We start from the raw sequence: 16705 nt of genomic DNA, 5'->3' as shown, positions 1-16705 counted from the left end.
CACGGGTGCATCCCTGGGGGGCCCTGAGAGCTCAACATGAAATATAAAAAATAAAACATTTTTTTAAAAAAATCTTTTTTTTTTAGCTTGGAAGAAATGGGCAGAGGTGGCTCACGTGGTCGGGCTGAAGCATGAAACTGTCTCAGGCAACAATGAAAAAGTGGCCCGCAGTTGTAAATGGATATTCATGGGCCTCATTACAAATATGGCTGTACGGTAACAACGGTGACGGTTAGCTACCGGCACCGTTGCTACCGTACCGTCATAATACGAGTTGTGCTTGCGGGTGTCTGACAGCCTGCCAGGTCTGACCTGGCAGGCCGTGTGGCTACCGCGAGCACAGCTCATCGGATGCACTGGTACCGTTATTAACGGTGCCGGTGCACCCGAGCTCCCCATTCCCATTGAGCCCTATGGGCCTCAAATGGGAATGGGGATCTACCGGTACCGGCACCCGCGAAAGGGTAATTATCAGGTCCGCCTAACTCAGCATGACCCGGTAATTGCCCATTCGCGGGTGCTGGACCCGTATGCAACTCCGGCGGCAGCCGTGCCAGTTTTACCGGCACAGCTACCGCCAGGGTTGTTATGAGGCCCACTGTTTCAATAGTACCCAAGGGGGGGTGCTTTGTGTTAAAATGTATGTAAATAGTGATATATTCAGCAACAATGGTCAAAATTACTAACTGCATAGTTAAGTAACTCATCAAACCGGTCCACATTGGCCAAAATGGTGGCCCATTTTGACTGGCCCACATCAGCATTTTACGTTTTTGGTACAGGCATTGCCCTATAGGCCAGTCCGAGCCTGGCGGCTCATCCATAATGGCGAGGGGGCGCCCACCAAGTGGCCCCTCACCCATTATGGAGGAACTAAGGAGCCAGCCCAGTGAAACCGTGAGCACTCACTCAGCTGCTTTTTCCACACTGTTTCCCTTTGACAGTTCAGTTTAGTTCCCCAGCCGCACATGTTCACTGAGCCATGCAAGTGCTGCAGCATTTTGATTCGCCAGCATAGCATAGCTCATTGGAAATGCTGGCTGGGGCACTGCATGTCTGTATGTCCGAGGGGGAGCTCCTGCACCTACTCGCACATACGGACAGAGCAGCTGGAGCAGGGCGTTTCAGCACCCACACGCAGGCCCATGCAGAAGGTACATTTATGTTCATTGTTTTTATTTAAACATGTGTATGGATGCGTGTATGCTTGTGTTATGAGTGAGTGTATGGTGATGTATGCTTGTGTGAATGATAGAGTGATTGCTGTATGAACGTGCAGCATCTTGCATACACACATAATCATATTGATTGTGTTAGGCCCAGTGGGGCCTAGGGGACAGGGATGGTATCTTTTTACCGGACATCTATCATGGACGTCCAGTTAATAAATGTTATGCCTGCCCCCTGGGCCCCCCCAGCACCAATTGCAAACTGTTTGGCTATTTACCCATTTTTTTGTTTAAAGTGTGCTCTACAATGCAACATTTTAACCCATTATTTAAAAAAAATCACAGGGGGGAAACCCCCCCCCCCCGAGCTCCCCTTTTTGGTTCGGGCTCCCTCACTATGCTCGGTCGCTGTGGCATTTTTGGGGGAAATAGTTATGCCACTCCACATTAAAAAAATCACCAGCCGCCACTGGCCCTCAGACTGTGTTGCAAACGGGATGGGGGGAACCCAGGGACTATGGTGGGAGCACAATGGGCGGGAACCATGGGATAGTGGTGGGAGCAGAGTGGGGAGAGCCCACGGTGTGTGATGGGGTGGGGAGAGAACAGCGAGTGGGTAGGAGTGGGATGAGGGAGCCAAGCGACTGTGATGGGAACAGGTGACAGTGCACAATACATACTGTCCATTTGGCATTTCTGGGGGGTTCCGACCTGCCCACATTTTTCTCAGGGGGGCCCCGGCAAAAAAAGTTTGAAGACCACTGGTCTAACTGCACGCGTGTTTGTTCCGAGTCACCCTATCTCCTTGTTGCACAGCGCTCCGTTGCCTCACGGTGCTCCACAGCCGGCTCGCTCCACATACACACCAGCACATACACAACTATAGAACTCCTCAATATCACGCCTTTCCAGGTGGGATTAGTGACCTTCTGAAGCAGAGTGTATGTCCTTGATGAATAAAGCGACTCCACTGCCCCTCCCCCTTTTGTATCCGCGTACAACATCGATGCCTTTGCGTTTGCCCTGCGTAGAGAGCAGGACACAATGGCTGCCATTCTTGTGCTCTGAAAGGGCGGTTGTGAATGCGGCGGCGGGGGAGGAGGCTCTATCCTTTATTCACTCTGTTGCGCAGGAAGAATGAGGACTTGTGTTGGAACACTGGCCCGGACAGACGTGGCTCTCAGTGGCGTCATTTCACTGCACTCGCCGGGTTCCAAACAGAGTCTGGGTTACGCTTCTGTAGAGGTGGCTTGAAGGACTCGTCCTCCCCTCAGTTTTCTGGAATAAAAACCTCAACCAACCGATGCATTTTCAAGCACATTTTTCCAAATATATTGGCCAACGGGGCATTCGTTTTAGAAACAGTTCTGCGGAGAGGCTCATGAAATGTTCCAATAACTCAAGAATAGATGCGTGCGCCCATCTGGAAACTGTGCAGCCAGCAGAAACACTGGGCACACAGCAGAAATTGCTTTCTGCCAGAGGGCCCAGAGTGGCTCTCTGACGGATGAGTTCTTTGTTGCATTGGCTGATGCCCAAGGGCACTCGTATCTCCACTCCAATTGGCCCTAACCATCGTGATGTGTCTCCAATGGTGCTTCAGCAGCGACCGTGCTGGCTCAGGCTCTTTACCTGGAAGACCACATGGAGTAACCATGGGTGACATCAGACGGCCTGTTTGACGAGAGAGAATTTCAGCAAGGCATGTGTATGCGTCTCCAATGACAACATTGGGACCCGCCATTGTGACCCATGGCTACTGCTAAAAAGATGATTCTCAGCTGACATGAAGTGTTGGTGCAAAAGAAAAGGACACAATACAGACAGATGTCACCCTGTGATATTTGCTGTATCAACACATATTAATATTGTGAGACAAAATGGCGGCTAAGAATGTTGACAGGTTCCAAGTAAACACTGCATTTCCCAATATGTTGTTCAGGGTCTAACATGATCTGTGAGGAGAGGAACTCAACAATTCCCTCCTTAAAAATGTAGAAATCACTTCACTGTTCTGGACGTCCGAATGCTTCTGTTCTTCATATTTCTGGAGTAAATAAACTCTGCTACAGAAACAATGTGGCTAATAGGAGCCTTCTGTTTTTTTTTTGTTTTTTTTAAGTTTTAGAATTAACAGACGACAAAGCAGCAATTGGATTTGTTAAAATGTCAATCTCACTTCAGGAAGTGCGAGAATTACTAAAATACACCATGAATCCCCCTCACTTGTTAGTACAGGGGAGTTTTAATCCAATTAAGGACAACAAGGCTGATCATTATGTTTCAACTTCCTTTATTCAATAAGGAGTAGCAAAACATTTCAAATAAAAACTACATTTCCCAGCTATCCTGGGCTCTTTCCGTAGTTTCACCAAACGTTTCACGCATATCACATGAGGCACCTTTAGCAATCCAGTCTCTGACGGGTCTTCTGATCTCACTTCTAGCACAGGCAGGCCACTACCTCTTACTTTGCTGCTCTCTCAGCACATAGGTGTGGCTTATTTGCCCGCTATGTGTTATGTACTAGTGCGATGCAAGAATCTATTTGATGCTTAATAGTACTGTGATGCTCCCTAAAAGGGGCCTGCTGTAAATTATGCCCTGTTGAACTGTTGCTGGTGGAGTTTTTCTTCACAGTTTTTCCTTCTTGTAGCAAAATCAAAGGATTCACCCCTCGATGACCGGCTCTCTATTTCATGCATTGCACATTTTTGGGGCGGGGAAGGAGTAGTTATATCTGTGGGCTTTGCCTCTGGTATTCCCTGAGCAACCGGCAGTGCCCCTCTGAATTCGTGCTTCATTTGGCGCCCATAAACCAGGCACTGCTCAGGACTTTTCCTCGTGGTCAGCCCTCAGTCTTCTCTTTCCTGTGAGCTGCCTGGTGCACTCATCTTGCACTCATCTTGCTGCTTCTGAGCTCGATATGTGCGTGGGAAGGATTGGAGGGCATCAGTGGTCGAAGTGTACAAAAAGAAGTAGTGGAACTATGTTCCCTGCCGGCTTGCCCCAGCTCCCCAAAAGCTCCATCGTCACACCCAATCCAAACCCCCAAACAAATGTGCCTTCTGTTTAAGGGAGCGCTCAGTGCAGTGCACTGAAGTGCAAGCTTCAACTTCTTCCTACACTTATATTTTAAAATGAAGCCATTCCGAACGGGTTCTTTTTAAAAACAAAAGTATAGGAACGGTAAAACGTAATAAAAAAAAGTAGAGGAGCACCGCTGCCAACTGCTCCCACCCACTTTGGCCACTGGCTGACATTAATATCCTGTGCACTTGTGAAGGGCTGCATTTGACTGCTTGCTGAGTGATGCTTTTCTTCCGATGCAGTGGTGTTTTGGCAACGGTCGGGGGTTAGGGGTTGTTGATATGGAAAACAATGCTAGACTGATTCGTACCTTTAAAAACACGGTTCCAGGCTAAAGGGGCTCGGGCGCCAGACGTGTCAGCCATGTGCGAAGACGCAAGGAGTTTGATTAGAAGATGCTTGGACTGAAGGTGATGATGCAGCAGTTTAGCAAAGGAAATGGTTACGCCTTTTTTTTAGCATCAAATTAAAGTACTTTTCATGGTCATGTGGGATTTCGGCTGATGCCCACTTTTCCCAGATACGAGACCAGTGGTGCCTGGTCAATTTCTTTTTTGAAGGGGTGAAAATATTTACCACAAATAAGCATGAGCAACCGAGCATAGCAACATCGCCCCAAACCAAGCAAGGGAGTTTTGGGCATGTACTCCCCCCACCCCCGAACTCTCAGAGAATAGTTTTTGCACAATAGGTTCAAATGGTGCATTGTACAGCACACTTTCTGTGAAAAATTGGGCTAAATGTCAGAGCGTTTGCAATCGGCTTTTAAAGGGTAACACATGAAAAATTACAATAGATTCAAGACCTCAACAGTTGACAGGAGCATTTACCAATGCTTTTCCATGATGTCTTTCCCCACAATATATGCCAATATAAAACACATTTCCACACTGGCTGTGCCCATACGTTTCCATGCTGGCTGCACTTATTCATGCCAATATTCCCATATAAGAACATACTCATGTTTTCTTTGTCAGTAATGAATGAAACTTTAAGTAAACACGTCCCGGGAGGATAGCTTAACGGCAACGCGTGCGCCTTGGAAGCAAGACGACATGAAGCAACACAGGTTCGATCCCCGTGTCCACACTTGTTACAAATACGTCACTAAGACAAAAAAAAATGAACAATTCCTGTAACAGCGCCTCGATGCCTGCGGGCTGTTTGAGCGCTTTAAAAATGCAAAATAAATAAAAGCTGGCTTTGCCATTACATTGCAGTACTTGCACATAAAAAAATACTCCTGTTGGATTTGCCATTAAAATGCCATGCTACAATAAGGGGCGAAACATTTCTGGGGATGCTTGTGGTCTCGTGCAGAAGGGATGTGACCTAGAAGTTTGAGCTGGACTGCACCTTTTGGGGAGGGGCCAAGACTGATTTGCATATGGTCTTTCCCCTTCTGTAATGGCTTGGCAGGTGAGGAACGAAGGTCTGGAGGGTTGCCCAGAGCAATGCCAGTGGTTATGATTCATTCGAAACCCTCAAGCCATCACCATTTTGTTTTGGCTAAAAAACGTCATGGCACAGTAAGAAATGCTAGACAGGCTGCACGAAAATGCTATTCTAGCCACATGATAGTACTTATCATAGATGCCAGGTGAAAAAAGTCATGCCCCAGTAAGAAATGACTAGACTGGTTACACCAAAATGCCAGTCTAGCCACATAACAATACTTATCGTGCATAAGTGTTGTTACGTGACTAGACTGGACTGCATTGGCGTAGCCAGTCTGCTTACTCTGGCATTCCATTTTTTTACTGGGCATCATTGTTAATGCAAGCATGTTTTCTTCAACATTGATGCCCTGTGGAAAAAAAAAATACACCCCTCCCTCTGCATCTGCAAATCATATTGGGTGGTACAGGGGAAATGGGAGCAAATCAGAGGCCCGTTCCTGAGCATGAAGAGCGCTGCTCACCATGCTGTAGAGTGGACCTCTGATTGATCCCCAAAACAAAGGCCCCCTCACCAAGGTCAAAAGAGCTCACCGTGATGGTGAGTAGGCCTCTCCGATTCATCAGCATAGTGAGTGGCGCTCACCGAGCTGTTGAGACGGCAAGTGATTCATCGATTCCCCAAATCACGCGCCAACTCGCCATGTGGGCCTCTGATGTGAGCAGGCCTCTCATTTGAGGATGCTGAGAGAGGGGGTTAGATTTTTCACACAAATACACATTGAAGCATACGCCTATGCACTTTCACTCTCAGACCCACACACGCACCCACACAACATACACTCTTTCATTCACATCCATGCACACGTTTCTTTTTCTTACCAGATGCCCCGGTGCAGAATCGCCTCACCAAGTCCTGTGATGCTCTCTGTGCATCATGAACAGGAAGCAGGAAGCGAGGAGCTCTTTCTGGTTCCTGCACATGGGTGCAGGATCCTGAGCATCCCAAGGAAGACACCTGACACGCCTCAATGCGCGGGGATGTGCACCAGTGCTCGCTCGCACATTTAGAGGTGCAGTACACCAGGCATGCATGCTGGGGTATGAACTGTCAAAGGGAAACCACATTTTCATTTCCCAGTTCAAGCCAGCCCATGAAGGGCTGGCTGGCTGCCACAAGCAGCTGTGGGAGAGCTTAGTGGCGACTCGCCCAAAATGGGTGGGTTGACACCCCCGTCGCCATTATGGATGAGCCATCACAGTACAAGACCCTTGATTCAATGATTGGCCTCTGTTCAATCTTTTTTTCCCTGTTGCTGATAGGCCTAAAGAAACAAATGACAATTCCCACTCGTGCCACTGTGTGGTGCTAGACTGAAGCCGCACAGTGCATGTGCAACGTTTTGGTGTGATAAGTCAGTGCTTGACTGTAAAGCTCATGAATGCTTTTAAGAGCGTCATCGTCATGGCGTTGGTTTTGAAGGGGTTAAGAGGCTCACCTCCAAAACAGGAGTACCCATGGGATCGCTCTTTGAATCTCACCTCATCCTACATCTTTTTGAATTTCGCTTGTTATTATCTATTTTTATTTTGTTCCTTTTGCTTTCATGTACATTTCGGGAAAAACAAAAACCAGGGTGGACCATATATGCAGGCAAAGCGTATTTACACCTGGAGGTGTAATGTGCCGCTCAGCTTGGTGGACAAGGGTTTTCTGGACTCCCTGAGCATCTGGAGGTACTCCTTCCACCTCTGTGTGCCCAGATGTGCAGCCTTTTGGCAGCTATTATCAGGATCACTTTTTCTTCTTCCCTTGTGGAAGTATCTGCCCAACTTAGTTTAAGTTTGTTAGGCCTGCCCCCGGCTGGCTGTGTCCCATCGATCCATATTGGCCCTGTACAAAAATGCGTCTCTGTCCCTCCAACTTCCCAGTCCCACCCTTTGTCACAAAGTGGTTTGCAATCACCTGCTCACCCCCACAAGCACTTGGCCTACCCCTTTTCCCAAAGCTCCTAATTTGGCCTGAGCAATGCTCCCCCATCCATGACTCAACCCTGTACTTTTTTCCAAGTGACTTCCTCTGTCTAATTTGCATTTCCTTTAGTGGCCTAAACAATACCCGGTTGCACCCCTAGGCATGCCGCTGTCACCCCACTTGGCAATGGCAGCTGCACTCACAGCTGGTCCACTCCCTGCCATAGAACAGACACCCTCCGTTGCATTTCCCTAAAACAGCGGTGGGGCACATGCCCAGAGCCTTCTGCACCCATCTGGTGAGCTCCCACTCTGAGTGTGAAAGAGGCATTCTAACCAGGGCCTCCACCCGATGGACCGACTATTGCTGGGGCGATCACCTCTGAGCACCACAGGGCGTGCGCATTCGCCAGGAGCCTACGTGCAAGCCACATCTTAAAGCACACCACCAGAGGCGTTGCTAGGGGGGGTAAGGGGGCTATAGCCCCTGGTCTTTTGGTTGTAGCCCCCGATAGAATATCAGGAGCTACAGCCAAAAGACTAGCTAGCCCCCAGTCCCAACAGTTCCAACATCAGCTTAGCCCCGGATCTTTTCCAGACCTAGCAACACCCCTGCACACCACCCATGTACTAGAGGGCAGAAACTGGGCTAAGCCATAGCAGGCCATAGGCACAGAAATGCAAGGGTGAGGTTACAACTCTAGGCCTACGGGCACTCGTACTTGATCGCCGCCTACAATGCACACCGCCTCAATACAAAGGCCTGGGAGAAATCTCGGCACTGTGGGAGTATGCCAGGCATTAAGCCGTGCTTGCCCCATCCCCAATCAGGACTGTGAATTATGTGGGACATGCCAACTATGGAAATAATCCACCGCAAGTGCTTGTTTTGTGGATACAATGGCATTTTGACTGCACCAATGCAGCTTTGCAGGACAGTTATTGTAATAGGAGATGTTACAAATCGTTATGTCTAGAAAAGAGCTCGTCAAGAAAGATGAGATATGGGACGCTGATTTTATAAATCCTAAGTAGTACAATAAGTATTTGCTTGTGCTCTGCAAGTAATGTCTAGTATCCGCTGCACGAGTGCCAAAAGGAAACAACCAACCTCTTGAAGTTGTACAATAATACCATGACTGCTGATGTATTTATACTTGAGAGATATATATTGTTATTATTTTTTTATTTATGAACAATTTATCAATTGTCATTCGTTATACTATACTAATGTGAAACAATACTGATGTACAATGTATCAAATGTTAGCCATTGTAATATACTGTTGTGGGTTACGAGGGAAGTACCGTCTGGAGCAAGCGGGGGTGGCAGGTTCTCTGTTGGCTTGCTTTGGGCCCTTTCTTGAGGGGCGGTCTGAGACCATGTCCTTTCAGGGCTGCCACTCGCCCACTCTGGGTTTGGCGTGTGGGGTTCCGCAGGGCTCGGCCCTCTCCCGCCTTCATTTTGATCTCTATGTCCGCCTTCTTGCCAATCTTATTGCTGAGTGTGGAGTCCTCTTTTATACCTATGCTGATGACACACAGATAGTGTTTCGGCTGGACTCCCTATAGACTGATCCTCCCGGAAAACTTCGGGACTATTTGGATAACACCAGTAAATGGATGGCAGTAAACGGCAACAAAACAGAGGTTTTGGTGTTCGGCCCACAAAGGGTTGATAACCTCTTGAACGCCCAATACTGGCCTGATTCTTTGGGCCCCTGACCAGTTGCCTGTGCATCTGTGAAAAGCCTGGGGGTGAAGCTACTCGCAAACGGCTCACGGGAAGCGCAGATCTCAACAATTTGCAGTGCAGGGTTTGGGAAGCTCAACATTCTGAGGAAAATTCTCCCCATGCTCCCCCATGCATGCCGTACTATGGTGGTTACCTCCACCATAATGGAGTCACTGGATTTTTGTAATGGCATTTATCTGGGTCAACCAAAATACCACATTCAGTAGATGCAGGTTCTTCAGAACTCAGCAGCCAGACTGGCACAAATGGCGCCCTAGCTGACTCTGTCTATTGAGCTCCTGCAGCGTCTCCACTGGCTCCTAGTGGAGGCAAGGATAGAGTTTAAGATGCTCTGCGTCACTCACCGGGCTGTGCATAATACAGCTCCAGAATACGTTAAGAAGAAGATCGAACAATACTGTCCAGTCAGACATTTGCGCTTTGCATCACAACTGCTTCTAAAAATAGCAAGGTATCAGCGGGCTCGGCTAGGGGGCTGGTCGTTCTCAGTTTTGGCTCCCAGACAGTGGAACTCACTACCCCCCTTGCTAGGAGCCATCAGGGATTATTTTCCTTTGAGTAGGGCACTGAAACCGAATTTGTTCTGTTTTGCCAATTTGGCTCTACCTCTTATTTGTAGCTGTCTTTCTTGATGTACTTCCTCCCTCAGTGCCTAGACATCCTCTTCTCCAAACTTTGCTCTCCAGCTTCCTTACTCTGGCCTTCCTCTTCCTTCCATTGATGCTCTTCCTATCCTCCCTGCACTCCTTTCACCCCCCTCCTTTTTCTCATTGAAGTGCCGCCGCTCCTCCGTTCTGTACGCCCTCAGCCTTCTAATCACTTGTGGTCCTCCTCTTGGCATTACATTCATTCCACTCACTTTTCACTTCTCTCCAGCCTCCTGTTCTCTTTCGCTCCTCCAGTCATTAAATGTGCTCTTGCTCCCGCTGCCATTCCCGGTGTCCAGTTAAAGGATCAAATACAAAAGGTTTGAATGCAAAAGGTGAGAGTCAATAGGATCGAAAACAAAAGGTTCACATTTTTTTTTATTATATATTTTTTGGGGGGTTTCCGTATAGGTAAAAAAAAGTGTTTTTTACTACAAAAACGGAGTTTGGGGGGGATCCCCCCCAAACAAAAAAAAATGACAAAAAAAAAAGTTTCAAACCTTTTGTTTTCAGTCCTTTTGATTTCGAACCTATTGTATTTCGAACCTTTTGATTCAAACCTTTGACCTATAACCCCATTCCCAACACCCACGTAACTAGGTGTGTTCCTTCCCCTTTTTACAGCCAATGAGGGCAGTGATTGGGTCTTCAATTCAGGAACAGGACTCGCCTACGTGCATTTTGGTATAGGACTTGCTTAGTGGCTTGCTAGAATAGCAACTACTACTTCCCTCTGTGTGATTAATTGTACATGCCCCATGCTACGGGGTTGTGGACCAAAGAACTGAGTAGCTGGTGCCCCGTCTTGGGAGCTGACTGTTGCCAACCCTAGACCAAGCAGGCTACTGCTGCACATGTTCTCAGCTGCCTCAAGAGTCTATTGCCTCTCTTCTGTGAATACTGTGGACCGCTCCTCGATTACAGTGGGTCATTGTCAGGTATAACAATTAGAGGAATTTTGAGCTTGGTTGCACGCTGAGTCCACCTTTTATAATGTTGCTGCTAATTCTGCTCAGCTCTGCATGTGCGTCACTGGGAGGGAGTGGGTGCCAGACATTTAAAGCCATTGACGGAGTGCCCTTAGCGACTCGCAGTGGATGGTGGGGTGCCCGTGGTGAAAATGGTTGGGGGTTATTCAGACTCTCGGTGACTGGAGGGAGTGGGTTGCTGTTCAATGGTTGTAAGTGCACTATTGACAAGAAAATCGCTGCGCGTGTTGTCCAAGTGTAAAGCATGAGGTGGTAGAGCCTGTGGTTGTCTTTTGGGTGGACTTGTGTTGGTCAGTTGCTGTTGCCAGTCTGTGGCCCGACACTTGGCAGGCATTAGATGTCTACGCTTTGGGGTGAAGGTTTCTGCGAGATGCTCAGTCTGTTTACAGTTTAGCTCGAGTGGTGTAGAGTAGTCTAGGTTGTTGTGTTGGACGTCTGATTACATTCACAGTAATTTGGTAATATGGGCCTGCACACACTGATATTAAGGCTACATATGGTGATCCATTCTTGTATGAAATATATATCATATTACAGTGATATCGTAACCATATTTTTCTTCGTGTACTGACTGAGGAACAATGCTATGTGATGCCACTTCCTGTTTTGTCAAGGGGCGAAAGGTCGTACGCCATCACTTCATGTGATGTAATTTGGGGATGGGTCAAATGACATCACTTCCTGTGATGTCATCAGAGGGCATGGGTCATGTGATGTCACGTCTGCTACACCTTGCATTTGGGGGAAATTACGTCCCTCCCTGGCATCTTTCATAGAACTGGTTATTTGGTCTAGTTCATTCCCATAGAGTGGCAGGCACATTTTTGGCAAAAGTGGAAATGCCAGGAAATTCACCCAAAGTTAGTAAGGGTAAACTGGGCATGGACCCCCTAGTTCTCGGACCCTAGCCCGACACTGCACCTTACTAATGACACCCAAGGCAAGGGGAAAGTCAGTGGTTGTTCAGAGGAGTATTGCCAAGCATTTCGGCGGTGGACTGTCCTTATGCCTGTGACCGGACTGACATGCAAATGGTTATTTCTCTTCTTGTATGGGACAGAGAGCTAAAATGTGATTGCAGACCAGCATGACTAGATCTGATCCCACAGAACAGGTGATGTGTAGTTGTTCGTTCCGAGCAAAAGGACACCCACATTTTTAGCAAACATAAACACACCTGTTTTTATGTCGTAATGACATTGGGTCACGTGTACATCGAATTGGGCCAACCATGTGGGGTGCTCTAATGGTGAGTGGTGGTTGGGCATACCCCACCACCCGCCCCAAGCCATTCTTGTCTTCACTAGAATTCTGTGTGTACTTACTATTTAACCAAATTCCCTGTTCGTACCCAAATAATCAACATTGGTCCGATTTGAGCTCGGAGTTCCCTTGAAAGGGACGCCATTGCATCTGGCCTCTGGAGGAGAGAAGGACCGGGTGTCTGGGTCCACGCCACACAGGGGTTAAATGATGCGCCGACTGTGATGCTAAAATAAGCCCCGTGCTATGGCAACCAAGGGCCTGTCAACACCACACCGCCGAGGCAGGCGGTCAGCGTAGGGCGCCTTCTGGGTGCACTGTTGTGTACACTGCCGCGCATGCTCTCCAAGCCTCCTGCGCACACGCCACTCCTCTGCAGCGCTACTGCACAGGATCACACCAGCAATGCCACGCGGCAGGTTGCCGCCTGTGTATGACGCTGCTTAACAATAAATGGATGTTTTGCAAACAAGAAAAATTGTTGTTGAACAGTAACAGCTAGTGGCTCGCGCATTCTGCCTTAAGAGGCAGCCAGTTGCCAGAAACGAGCAGTGTGTTCACCTGGGTCTTGTGTACTATAAATACAGATTCTGGGGATTGCAAGTTCACTCCCTGCACTGTTTCTGCAAGTTCAGATCCGAAGTGAGCTTGCTAGATGTATCCTTACTTCTTTCTTCTTCACTAAGTGAAGTGTTTCATTCCCATCTTTAGGAGGGTGGGAGCACCAGTAGAATGCCTTTACCTGCCTGCTACCCTCACCTGCTCTGTTTTCCACATGGACCTGGTCTAATTTTGTGGTGGTTCACGGAGGCGGAGAAGCCACTTTTTGTGCAAACTGGCAATGCCTCCAAGTAAAGATTCTTTATAGGCTCTCAGGTGTGTTCAGATTTGACTGGGGCCTTCAAATACCTCATGAGCGCTGTGTAGCTTTGTTTTTGTTTGACTCAGTGAAAGGTCTCTCTGCCTCAGGTCATTCCCTGCGTTCTTGGAATTAGTTGGATGGTTGTGTTACATCAGGGGCCTGCAACCTTGGTATCACCATATGTTTTGAACTCCAATTCCTATGATACAAAAAAGGTAGCAGGCGCCCCTCCCTCGAAAGAACACAGCATGATAAACTGTTCAGTGGTTTTTAACCACTTTGAGAGTTCGCAGCCATCTGCTTTTTGCTCACTGTACCTTTCACAGATGGGAAATATACATTTGCATATCAGTCTTTGTCCCGCCCACATGGGCAGTCCAGCACCAAAATGCTATGGCAAATCTCTTCTGAACAAGAGTACCAACAGCAACCCCAAACACGTGTTTCAGCCTTGTTTGGCCTCATCAGTGAGGTGAAGCTGTGCCTCTCTGAGCACAGTGAGCAGGGAGTCCACGTCTGGTTGCCCCCAGGTAACTTAGGGTGACCAATCCCAAGTTCCTTCCAAAAATACAAAAAACGGTAGCAGGCGCCCCTCTCACGAAAGAACAGGGCATGATAACCTGTTCAGTGGTTTTTAACTACTTTGAGAGTTCACAGCCATCTGCGTTTTGCTCAGTATACCTTTCACAGATGGGAAATACCCATTTGTATATCAGTCTTTGTCCCGCCCAGATGGGCAGTCCAGCAGAGAGGCACAGCTTCACCTCACTGATGAGGCCCAACAAGGCTGAAACACGTGTATGGGGTTGCTGTTGGTACTCTTGTTCAGAAGGGAATTGCCATAGCATTTCGGTGCTGGACTGCCCATGTGGGCGGGAGAAACACTGATATGCAAATGGATATTTCCCATCTGTGAAAGGTACAGTGAGCAAAAAGCAGATGGCTGTGAACTCTCAAAGTGGTTAAAACAGTTATCATGCTTTGTTCTTTCGAGAGAGGGGCGCCTGCTACCTTTTTTGTATTTTTGGAAGGAACTTGAGGTTGGTCACCCTAAGTTACCTGGGGACAACCAGACGTGGACTCCCTGCTCACTGTGCTCAGAGAGGCACAGCTTCACCTCACTGATGAGGCCCAACAAGACTGAAACACGTGTTTGGGGTTGCTGTTGGTACTCTTGTTCAGAAGGGAATTGCCATAGCATTTTGGTGCTGGACTGCCCATGTGGGCGGGACAAAGACTGATATGCAAATGGATATTTCCCATCTGTGAAAGGTACAGTGAGCAAAAAGCAGATAGCTGCGAACTCTCAAAGTAGTTAAAAACCACTGAACAGTTATCATGCCGTGTTCTTTTCGAGAGAGGGGCGCCTGTTACCTTTTTTTGGACAATTCTTATGATCCTACACCCTTGACTATTCTATCTAAGGCTGATGGAAGGTGTAGTCCAAATCATCTGGAGACCCAAAGCCAAAATCTATAAAAAAAGAGAAGTAAATGGTAGCGCCACTACCCGACAGCAACAACAACAAACAACAAAGCACTAGTATTTCACTGAGGTGCTATGCTACATTTCATTAAAACACATGTAGGCCTCTTGACAATAGAACTCTTATGCATGAAGAAAACCTGCAGTCACCCTCAAGTCACCCAGCTACTTCGTGGAGAAACCCAGCATCTCCGGCAGACAGCGCACCACCAGAAGCCAGTACACGTGCAGACTTGAAATCCACCACTGCAAAAAGGAAAGGACCAGAAAACAAACCTTCTCTGCCTACGTCCCACGACTATGGAACCTCCTCCCCGTTGACATCTGACTCGCTTCCACGCTCCTACAATTCAGTAAAGAACTCAAAACCCACCTCTTCAAGAAGTCCCTCCTCCTCAACACCTAGGCCATCACATCGCCCCTCGCGGCACCTGACTCTCTATATGCCACCCACCTCTCTCCTCCCCGCTACCTGGTATAGCTGTACCCCTCCTCTGTGCCCCTCAGTATCCTACCCCCGCTCTATAGCTGTTCTGTTGTTACCTCTGAAAAGCGCTCTGTTGTGCATCTGTAATGTTGTACACCTCTGTAAAGCACTCTGAGGTGTATCTGTATTGGTGTATACCTCTGTAAAGCACTCTGTTGCTTCTCCATTGCTTCTGAAAGCAAGGTCTGCGCTCAATAAATACCATATTAATAATAATAACCTGCCACTGGAGTGGCAGTAGTTTTGGATTGAGTTGCGACTTACTGGGTTTTGGATATTTGGAAATAGACAGATTTTTGATGAAGGATCGAAGGTAGGTCCAAATCTTGGCAACCTTAAACGGGAAGGCTCCACCTCTGCGCTCGCATTGTTGGAAATGTAAAACAATCAGAACATGGCCATGCGGGATGCTTTGAGCAGCTCGACTGAAGATCCGCCAGTGAAAGGGAAAGCGCCAGACTTGGAATGTCCTAGATCACGATGGAATAAAATGGCTGAAGTGTGGGGCCGTGCTTCTGGAGTAGATGATGGGTCATGCAACACTGAAGCCTTTTAAGCAAGAAGTTTCAGAGTTGGGCCTGGGCGATGGGACCTTGGCAGGCAGCTTTGGAAATGGGCAGTGGGAGACAGAGCACACCATCCATGGAGAGAACGAGTGAAGCGTTTCAAAGCGTATATGTGTTGGAAATGGATGACAGGCCTGTCCAACAGATTAGTATGTATACGACCACTTCGGAAGAAAGAACCCTTAAGTGTAAGATTGAAAAAAGCTTATCAGCTAATAATGTCCCCATACATAATGTCACCGGGAAAAACCATTAGTGACATTATAAATGGTGACATTATGTATGGGGATGGGTTGCGGACATGTCCCCTGCTCCCCTTTTAAATGATAAAAAAATTCAGGGGTTGCGAGGGTGTCCCCCGCATGTTCAATGTAATAATGTCTCTGAAAAAAATGGCAAAATCTTTGTCAGGAGACATTTTTGCATGGACCTTATTACATGGAACTGAAAAAAGATGTGGGCAATGAGCTGTTTGGGCACAGAGCCCCTTATTTTCCAGAATAGGTCTCTTCAGACACCAAAGAGGTGTATTTTTCTTGTACTTCTGCAATAAGTTCTGTTTTATTTGAAATTTGTTTTCCTTCCCTTTTCCAACTTTACTTGGATTGATGTGCTTGAGAAAAGTTCCACGAGTGGGTATGTGGGAAGATATGTGATTTATACCGTGCACCGCTGCCATTTTCATGGCCTCCAACGGCTCAGGCAGATCTGAAAAGCAAAGGGGTTAGGATGGGTTATTTAGTCGGATTGAGAGGGGAAGCGCAAGAAAACTTACATCTGCTGTTGGTGGCTCTAGTTTGGAAAAAGCGGTCACTGTGGGCTGGTATGTTTTTAGTTGATCGACATTTGTGTGTTGTTTGGTGGGTGGTTGTATGCAGGTGTTTTATGCGCGTCATGGGTGTTGTGGAGAGTTGGCAGAGTGCCTGTACTTAGGGTATTTATGTTTTGTGGGGAAGGCATGTGTCTTGTATCTTCAGTGTAGGGTGGTGGGTATGCAGAGTATTAGAGAGTTTCTAGTAGG

Source organism: Ambystoma mexicanum, chromosome 7q (genome assembly GCF_040938575.1).
Source record: "Ambystoma mexicanum isolate Mex_15411 chromosome 7q, UKY_AmexF1_1, whole genome shotgun sequence".
NCBI classification, from domain to species: Eukaryota; Metazoa; Chordata; class Amphibia; order Caudata; family Ambystomatidae; genus Ambystoma; species Ambystoma mexicanum.
This window is presented reverse-complemented; position numbering follows the sequence as displayed.